Consider the following 10971-nt stretch of genomic DNA (forward strand, 5'->3'; position numbering starts at 1 on the left):
TAGCTGGTTTAAATAAAATATGTGATTTATTAAATAAATATCAATATTATACACTTATGCAGTTCGTAGAGCCAGCGCACCGTAAGGACACTTCTAGTGACGATCTCATCTTGAAACAGGTATCTGTACATACAGGCCGGGCGCAGCCGTGCCAACCAGTACCGTATACCCTCCGCTAAAGGCCCCGTCCTGATAACGGGACAGTGTGCATTTATACTAGAACTTTTGCATCATCCAGCGCTCACATCGCAACTCTGCTTAGTTTAATTACTGGCACACAGGATCATTTTGGGGAATTTTTGGCACAGACTACATAATTGGATCTAATCATACGTGTCTATAAGGATCTATAACTGACACAATACAAAGGCGGCCGACTGTGAAAATGTAACTGCTGTAATGATTATTATAAATACTGGCATTGATACCATGTTTTAATGTTATTTTAAAGGGAACCAATCATCAGGTTTTACCCTATATAACGCTTGGCAAAGCGTTATATAGGGTAAAATCTTTATTTTCACCATTCCCGTGGGACGCTCCTGCCCCAAGGATGGTGAAGATATGAAGTTATAAACTAGTCACCGCCGCCGCCGCCGTAAGTAGTCACCTGGGCGGGGAGCTCTTCTCACCTACTCCCGTTCTTCGGCCGGGAGCGACGCCCCCTCCGCTTGATTGACAGGCCGCGTCATCACTCTGTTCAGTGAGCAGAACAATGACGCGGCCCATCAATCAAGCGGAGGGGGCGTCGCTCCCGACCGAAGAACAGGAGTAGGTGAGAACAGCTCCCCGCCCAGGTGACTACTTACGACGGCGGCGGTGACTAGTTTATAACTTCCTATCTTCACCATCCTTGGGGCAGGAGCGTACCCCTGGGAATGGTGAAGACAACAATTTTACCCTATATAACGCTTTGCCAAGCATTATATAGGGTAAAATCTGATGATTGGTTCCCTTTAACTAATTTTACTGGATCTGTAGCAAGGGCCGCGCACAGATACCAGACTAAGTGTTTATTATTGATATTTATTTAATAAATCACATATTTTATTTAAACCAGATACATCTTATTTCTCTGCATTTCCACAATTGAAAGGTAAAATTTTAATAAGTAATACGTTTACACCTTGAGGTCTGAATTCCCTCTGTTTTGGTTATTATTTATTTTTTGGCACTTTTGGGTACAGTGCCTCATACCATATGTAAGCTATCGCCTAAAACATACAAGAAGCGGCTACAAGCAGTATGCCCCCAGTCTGGAGAATCTATATGATATCCCCCCAGTCTGGAGAATCTATATGATATCCCCCCAGTCTGGAGAATCTATATGATATCCCCCCAGTCTAGAGAATCTATATGATATCCCCCCAGTCTAGAGAATCTATATGATATCCCCCCAGTCTAGAGAATCTATATGATATCCCCCCAGTCTAGAGAATCTATATGATATCCCCCCAGTCTAGAGAATCTATATGATATCCCCCCAGTCTAGAGAATCTATATGATATCCCCCCCAGTCGGGAGAATCTATATGATATCCCCCCAGTCTAGAGAATCTATATGATATCCCCCCAGTCTGGAGAATCTATATGATATCCCCCCAGTCTAGAGAATCTATATGATATCCCCCCAGTCTGGAGAATCTATATGATATCCCCCCAGTCTAGAGAATCTATATGATATCCCCCTAGTCTCGAGAATCTATATGATATCCCCCCAGTCTGGAGAATCTATATGATATCCCCCCAGTCTAGAGAATCTATATGATATCCCCCCAGTCGGGAGAATCTATATGATATCCCCCCAGTCGGGAGAATCTATATGATATCCCCCCAGTCTAGAGAATCTATATGATATCCCCCCAGTCTAGAGAATCTATATGATATCCCCCCAGTCTGGAGAATCTATATGATATCCCCCCAGTCTGGAGAATCTATATGATATCCCCCCAGTCTGGAGAATCTATATGATATCCCCCCAGTCTGGAGAATCTATATGATATCCCCCCAGTCTGGAGAATCTATATGATATCCCCCCAGTCTGGAGAATCTATATGATATCCCCCCAGTCTGGAGAATCTATATGATATCCCCCCAGTCTAGAGAATCTATATGATATCCCCCCAGTCTGGAGAATCTATATGATATCCCCCTAGTCTGGAGAATCTATATGATATCCCCCCAGTCTGGAGAATCTATATGATATCCCCCCAGTCTGGAGAATCTATATGATATCCCCCTAGTCTGGAGAATCTATATGATATCCCCCCAGTCTGGAGAATCTATATGATATCCCCCCAGTCTGGAGAATCTATATGATATCTCCCCAGTCTGGAGAATCTATATGATATCCCCCCAGTCTAGAGAATCTATATGATATCCCCCCAGTCTGGAGAATCTACATGATATCCCCCCAGTCTGGAGAATCTACATGATATCCCCCCAGTCTAGAGAATCTATATGATATCCCCCCAGTCTGGAGAATCTATATGATATCCCCCCAGTCTGGAGAATCTATATGATATCCCCCCAGTCTAGAGAATCTATATGATATCCCCCCAGTCTGGAGAATCTACATGATATCCCCCCAGTCTGGAGAATCTATATGATATCCCCCTAGTCTGGAGAATCTATATGATATCCCCCCAGTCTGGAGAATCTATATGATATCCCCCCAGTCTGGAGAATCTATATGATATCCCCCCAGTCGGGAGAATCTATATGATATCCCCCCAGTCTGGAGAATCTATATGATATCCCCCCAGTCTGGAGAATCTATATGATATCCCCCCAGTCTGGAGAATCTATATGATATCCCCCCAGTCTGGAGAATCTATATGATATCCCCCCAGTCTAGAGAATCTATATGATATCCCCCCAGTCTGGAGAATCTATATGATATCCCCCCAGTCTGGAGAATCTATATGATATCCCCCCAGTCTGGAGAATCTATATGATATCCCCCCAGTCTGGCCGCTGCTCTATGATATCCAATGAGAATGTCTGGAGTAATTGGATGACATTTGGTGCGACACCCGTTCCGTACACCCACCCGGCCTCACACATGATTACTCCCCAGTGATTGGAATTTTAATATCACCTTTTTATTATATAAATGAATCCCTGGGAGATGATAAGCGCTCCGTGGACATTTGTACAATCAATAGTAATCACTTAATTACGTGGCGTCTTGTACGACGGAAGATCCGCTCACTCCTAATTACATTGTCCGGACAATCCCCGCATAAACGTATGAAGTCTCCGCTCCTCATTATACCGTCCATATGTAAATGTGTCAAGATTATATCCACTGGGGACCGGCAGAAAACGTTCCTATTAGTGAAACCACAGACTGAAGAGCGATGAAGACAACACAGGACGCACATTAAACCCCACACGGTTATGACAGTGCAAAATATCATTTACCCCTCGGAATCTGGAGTCTATGGGGGGTATTTATCAAAGGATTTATGTGTTTTTTTTTCACGTAACTTTGGCGCAATACTTTGGCACAGTGTCTTTTTGCACCAAAGTTTGGCGCATCTTCTCCACTGTCATTTTTACAACTTTCTCAAAATCACACGGTCCTGTGTGTGATTTCAACTTTAGTCAGTAATTCATCATTTGCGCCAATCGATCTTTGGTGCAATTTTGGCGCAAATCCCGTTTTTTTGGGGCGCAAATCCCCGCCAAGAAATTTTGCACACACTTAGCAATGTCAGAAAATGTAAAGGAGTCAAAATACATAAAAAAAACATTTTTGGTGAAAGCAGCGACGCCTCCGGGGCTGCGCAATACTATCCTGCGACATAGTTGTCTCTGAGGAACCTTCACCCTCCATTGAACCAGCATTGGACATAGCCACACAGGGTCAGGAAAGGTAAAGCACTAAAGCAGTGGTCTCCAACCTGCGGACCTCCAGATGTTGCAAAACTACAACTCCCAGCATGCCCGGACAGCCAACGGCTGTCCGGGCATGCTGGGAATTGTAGTTTTGCAACATCTGGAGGTCCGCAGGTTGAAGACCACTGCAATAAATAAAAAAAAAAATAAAAAAAAAATACCCAAATTGAAAATAAAATCCATTTCACAATCGGCGGCTATAAACCCCACAAAAGAAAATAACTCATGTCGCCTGCTGATATACTGCAGGAGGGACCCCGAAATGACTGCACTGTGAACGGCTGATTTCAACATTTGAGCCAAAATTACTAACAACTTGCACCAAATGATAAATTTGGTGCATGTCCACGAAAACCAAAGTGAAAAAAAAAGGGTAAAAAAGAAACCGTCAACAGGCAAAATTGATAAATATCCCTATATGGGTTTAAAGGGGTATTCCAGGAAAAAACTTTTTTTTTATATATGTCAACTGGCTCCAGAAAGTTAAACAGATTTGTAAATTACTTCTATTAAAAAATCTTAATCCTTTCAGTACTTATGAGCTTCTGAAGTTAAGGATGTTCTTTTCTGTCTAAGTGCTCTCTGATGACACCTGTCTCGGGAAACGCCCAGTTTAGAAGAGGTTTGCTATGGGGATTTGTTTCTAAACTGGGCATTTCCCGAGACACGTGTCATCAGAGAGGACTTAGACAGAAAAGAACAACCTTAACTTCAGAAGCTCATAAATACTGAAAGGATTAAGATTTTTTTAATAGAAGTAATTTACAAATCTGTTTAACTTTCTGGAGCCAGTTGATATATAAAAAAAAAAGTTTTTTCCTGGATAACCCCTTTAAACATCTTAAAAATGTGTCAAGGAATTCGGAGTTCTACAACTAGAGAAATTCAACCTGAAAGGTCTTTTTACTTATACCCCTATGGACAGCAGAGAGGGAGGCCCCCTCCTCAGTACCCCCATCATGGTAGAATTAACCCTTCTATGGTGGATGTAATCTGAAAGGTGTCCACTACAGCATATGTCCCCTGCAGCATCCACAGCTTATATGTGCTCAGGGTGTATTCACATGGTGGCAACACATATATGGAAGATATAAGCCATAACTTTAAAGGTTAACCCCATAAATGTCCTTTTGCATAGTATGGGCAGGAAATCGTAGGGAACCATAGCTGGATCTATAGAACAGAACTCAGTATAACTCAGTATTTACCTTTTCTCTTTTACCTGCAGTCAAAGGCAAATTTACGTAACCCTATAGACGAGTAGTCGGACGGCCCTGGCCATACGCTCAGTGGGACTGTTCCGTGCTGGGCTGTTAAACCGCAGTATAAAATGGAAGTTCAATGATTTCCTATCGCAAAAGAAATTATTGTGAAAAAACACAACAAACACAATAAACTTTTACATTAAATTATTATTTTTTTTTTAAAGCAGCAAATAAATTAAATGAAAATCAAACTATGACAATCTTACACCTTTCTTGCAAAAAAATACTGGTCATGCTCATTTGCGTAATTAATTATGTATGCGTAACAGGATACACATATGCGGGGAAAATTTAGACGTATTCCGACCCCATAAGTTTTTTTATTTCTCCTTATACGGGTCTGTTTTTTTGCACCCCGATCTGTAGTTTTTAACAGTACCTTTTTTGTTTTGAGATTTTGATCACATTTTTTATTAAATTCGAGAGTTGCAGTTAATTACTAACTACAACTCCCAGCATGCCCTGATACAGCCAGTGGCTCAACAGCTACCCCAAACGAAAACTACAACTCCCAGCATGCCCTGATACAGCCTGTGGCTCAGCAGCTACCCCAAAAGAAAACTACAACTCCCAGCATGTTGGTCTATATAGTAGTATATCGTATAGGTCAGTGCTTCCTAACCAGGGGTGCCTCCAGCTGTTGCAAAACTACAACTCCCAGCATGTCGGGTGTGATCCCTCTCGACACCAAAACCAATAGGTCTCTGTGGACACAGCATGAGCCTTGTATCAGGTGTACACTCCCATCATATACCTCCGAGCGCTGCCCCCAGCTCTATGGGAGAGCCGAAGATTGCCAAATGGCTCTCCCATAGAACAATATGGAGGGGGCGTGGCGGCCTCCGCTTCGGGCAGGGGGCGTGACCTGCTCCTGTGCTACAGCACAAGGGCTCCATACAGGAGATCACGGGGGGCCCCAGTGCTCGGACCCCCCGCGATCTAAAACTTCCTTTAGATAGGGGATAAGTTATTGAATGTTAGACTTGTCCTTTAACAGCAGATGAAACCTAAAAAAATTATAGAAAAAGATAAACAATAATCAATGATAAGACGATTACAATAATAAAGACTATTACAATAACCCTACAATAATCAATAATAAAGATTATTACAATAACCCTACAACAATTACTGTGGTGCTGTATACTGTGGTGTTGTAAAATGTGGTGTTGTATACTGTAGTGTTGTATACTTTGGTGTTGTATAATGTGGTGTTGTATACTGTGGTGCTGTATAATGTGGTGTTGTATACTGTGGTGTTGTATACTGTGGTGCTGTATAATGTGGTGTTGTATACTGTGGTGTTGTATACTGTGGTGCTGTATAATGTGGTGTTGTATTATGTGGTGTTGTATTATGTGGTGATGTATACTGTGTTGTAAAATGTGGTGTTGTATACTGTGGTGCTGTATAATGTGGTGCTGTATACTGTGGTGCTGTATACTGTGGTGCTGTATAATGTGGTGCTGTATAATGTGGTGCTGTATACTGTGGTGCTGTATACTGTGGTGCTGTATAATGTGGTGCTGTATACTGTGGCGCTGTATAATGTGGCGCTGTATAATGTGGTGCTATATACTGTGGTGCTGTATAATGTGGTGCTGTATAATGTGGTGCTGTATAATGTGGTGCTGTATAATATGGTGCTGTATACTGTGGGGCTGTATAATGTGGTGCTGTATAATATGGTGATGCATAATGTGGTGCTGTATACTGTGGTGCTGTATAATGTGGTGCTGTACACTGTGGTGCTGTATAATATGGTGCTGTATAATGTGGTGCTGTATAATGTGGTGCTGTATAATATGGTGCTGTATACTGTGGTGATGTATAATGTGGTGCTGTATAATGTGGTGCTGTATAATGTGGTGTTGTATAATGTGGTGCTGTATACTGTGGTGCTGTATAATGTGGTGCTGTATATTGTGGTGCTGTATACTGTGGTGCTGTATACTGTGGTGCTGTATAATGTGGTGCTGTATAATGTGGTGCTGTATAATATGGTGCTGTATACTGTGGTGCTGTATAATGTGGTGCTGTATAATATGGTGATGCATAATGTGGTGCTGTATACTGTGGTGCTGTATAATGTGGTGCTGTATACTGTGGTGCTGTATAATATGGTGCTGTATAATGTGGTGCTGTATAATATGGTGATGGATAATGTGGTGCTGTATACTGTGGTGCTGTATAATGTGGTGCTGTATACTGTGGTGCTGTATAATATGGTGCTGTATAATGTGGTGCTGTATACTGTGGTGCTGTATAATATGGTGCTGTATAATGTGGTGCTGTATAATGTGGTGCTGTATAATGTGGTGCTGTATAATGTGGTGTTGTATAATGTGGTGCTGTATAATGTGGTGCTGTATAATGTGGTGCTGTATACTGTGGCGCTGTATAATGTGGTGCTGTATAATGTGGTGTTGTAAAATGTGGTGCTGTATACTGTGGTGCTGTATAATATGGTGCTGTATACTGTGGTGCTGTATACTGTGGTGCTGTATAATGTGGTGCTGTATACTGTGGTGATGTATAATGTGGTGATGTATAATGTGGTGTTGTAAAATGTGGAGCTGTATACTGTGGTGCTGTATAATATGGTGCTGTATACTGTGGTGCTGTATACTGTGGCGCTGTATAATGTGGTGCTGTATAATGTGGTGCTGTATACTGTGGCGCTGTATAATGTGGCGCTGTATAATGTGGTGTTGTATAATGTGGTGCTGTATAATGTGGTGCTGTATACTGTGGCGCTTTATAATGTGGTGCTGTATAATGTGGTGCTGTATAATGTGGTGTTGTAAAATGTGGTGCTGTATACTGTGGTGCTGTATAATATGGTGCTGTATACTGTGGTGCTGTATACTGTGGTGCTGTATAATGTGGTGCTGTATACTGTGGTGATGTATAATGTGGTGATGTATAATGTGGTGCTGTATACTGTGGTGCTGTATACTGTGGTGATGTATAATGTGGTGCTGTATAATGTGGTGTTGTATAATGTGGTGCTGTATACTGTGGTGCTGTATAATGTGGTGCTGTATATTGTGGTGCTGTATACTGTGGTGCTGTCTACTGTGGTGCTGTATACTGTGGTGCTGTATAATGTGGTGCTGTATACTGTGGTGCTGTATAATGTGGTGCTGTATACTGTGGTGCTGTATACTGTGGTGCTGTATAATGTGGTGCTGTATAATGTGGTGCTGTATAATGTGGTGCTGTATACTGTGGGGCTGTATACTGTGGGGCTGTATACTGTGGGGCTGTATACTGTGGTGTTGTATAATGTGGTGTTGTATACTGTGGTGCTGTATAATGTGGTGCTGTATAATGTGGTGTTGTATACTGTGGTGCTGTATAATGTGGTGCTGTATACTGTGGTGCTGTATACTGTGGTGCTGTATAATGTGGTGCTGTATACTGTGGTGCTGTATAATGTGGTGCTGTATACTGTGGTGCTGTATAATGTGGTGCTGTATACTGTGGTGCTGTATAATGTGGTGCTGTATAATGTGGTGCTGTATAATGTGGTGCTGTATACTGTGGTGCTGTATAATGTGGTGCTGTATATTGTGGTGCTGTATACTGTGGTGCTGTATAATGTGGTGCTGTATAATATGGTGCTGTATACTGTGGTGATGTATAATGTGGTGCTGTATAATGTGGTGCTGTATAATGTGGTGTTGTATAATGTGGTGCTGTATACTGTGGTGCTGTATAATGTGGTGCTGTATATTGTGGTGCTGTATACTGTGGTGCTGTATACTGTGGTGCTGTATAATGTGGTGCTGTATAATGTGGTGTTGTATAATGTGGTGCTGTATAATATGGTGCTGTATAATGTGGTGCTGTATAATATGGTGCTGTATACTGTGGTGATGTATAATGTGGTGTTGTATAATGTGGTGCTGTATAATATGGTGCTGTATAATGTGGTGCTGTATAATATGGTGCTGTATACTGTGGTGATGTATAATGTGGTGCTGTATAATGTGGTGTTGTATACTGTGGTGCTGTATACTGTGGTGCTGTATAATGTGGTGCAGTATATTGTGGTGCTGTATACTGTGGTGCTGTATAATGTTGTGCTGTATAATGTGGTGCTGTATACTGTGGTGCTGTATACTGTGGTGCTGTATAATGTGGTGTTGTATAATGTGGTGCTGTATACTGTGGTGCTGTATACTGTGGTGCTGTATATTGTGGTGCTGTATAATGTGGTGCTGTATAATGTGGTGTTGTATAATGTGGTGCTGTATACTGTGGTGCTGTATAATGTGGTGCTGTATATTGTGGTGCTGTATACCGTGGTGCTGTATAATGTGGTGCTGTATAATGTGGTGCTGTATACTGTGGTGCTGTATAATGTGGTGCTGTATAATGTGGAGCTGTATACTGTGGTGCTGTATAATGTGGTGCTGTATATTGTGGTGCTGTATAATGTGGTCATGTATAATGTGGTGCTGTATACCGTGGTGCTGTATAATGTGGTGCTGTATAATGTGGTCATGTATAATGTGGTGCTGTATAATGTGGTGCTGTATAATGTGGTCATGTATTATGTGGTGCTGTATAATGTGGTGCTGTATAATATGGTGCTGTATATTGTGGTGTTGTATAATGTGGTGCTGTATAATATGGTGCTGTATAATGTGGTGCTGTATAATATGGTGCTGTATACTGTGGTGTTGTATAATATGGTGCTGTATAATGTGGTGCTGTATAATATGGTGCTGTATATTGTGGTGTTGTATAATGTGGTGCTGTATAATATGGTGCTGTATAATGTGGTGCTGTATAATATGGTGCTGTATAATGTGGTGCTGTATAATATGGTGCTGTATATTGTGGTGTTGTATAATGTGGTGCTGTATAATATGGTGCTGTATAATGTGGTGCTGTATAATATGGTGCTGTATACTGTGGTGATGTATAATGTGGTGCTGTATAATGTGGTGTTGTATACTGTGGTGCTGTATACTGTGGTGCTGTATAATGTGGTGCAGTATATTGTGGTGCTGTATACTGTGGCGCTGTATAATGTTGTGCTGTATAATGTGGTGCTGTATACTGTGGTGCTGTATACTGTGGTGCTGTATAATGTGGTGCTGTATACTGTGGTGCTGTATAATGTGGTGCTGTATATTGTGGTGCTGTATAATGTGGTCATGTATAATGTGGTGCTGTATACCGTGGTGCTGTATAATGTGGTGCTGTATACTGTGGTGCTGTATGTTGTGGGGCTGCTGTATACTGTGGTGTTGTATGCTGTGGTGTTGTATGTTGTGGGGCTGCTGTATACTGTGGTGTTGTATGCTATGGGGCTGCTGTATACTGTGGGGCTGCTGTATACTGTGGGGCTGTATACTGTGGTGTTGTATGTTGTGGGGCTGCTGTATACTGTGGTGTTGTATGCTATGGGGCTGCTGTATACTGTGGGGCTGCATACTGTATGTGGCTGCCTATGAATACTTACTAGTACTGAGCTTTCTTGGCCAATTAGTTCTTTGCAATGAGATAACAAAGGAAATGTAATTGGCTGACGAGCTGTCAATCACTGAGCTGCCCCATACTGACCAATAAGATGAATGCCCGCCCATGAGTGAGGAGAGGCTGACCAATAGGGGAAGGCCCTGCTGCTGACAGGATTCCTGTGAGGAGATTTCACATTTTAAGCGGGAAACATCTTCAGTGATGGGAAGTGGTGAAGTAACATATTACTGTATACTGTGTAGATATGTGTGTATATATATTGTATACTGTGTAGATGTGTGTGTATATACTGTATACTGTGTAGATAT

The 10971-nt window shown here is 41.9% G+C and overlaps 1 long non-coding RNA gene across 1 annotated transcript; it reads right to left on the reverse strand.

The window, feature by feature from the left end:
* Positions 1–3087: 3087 nt before the first annotated feature.
* LOC130291300 (uncharacterized) lies at positions 3088–10800 on the reverse strand. The gene is made up of 3 exons (XR_008847876.1): positions 10647–10800; positions 5111–5251; positions 3088–3309 (listed from the first exon to the last, which is right to left on the reverse strand). It is a non-coding gene; the product is annotated as an uncharacterized LOC130291300 (long non-coding RNA).
* Between the last annotated feature and the right edge of the window lie 171 nt (positions 10801–10971).

Source organism: Hyla sarda, chromosome 9, assembly GCF_029499605.1.
Source record: "Hyla sarda isolate aHylSar1 chromosome 9, aHylSar1.hap1, whole genome shotgun sequence".
Taxonomy (NCBI): domain Eukaryota; kingdom Metazoa; phylum Chordata; class Amphibia; order Anura; family Hylidae; genus Hyla; species Hyla sarda.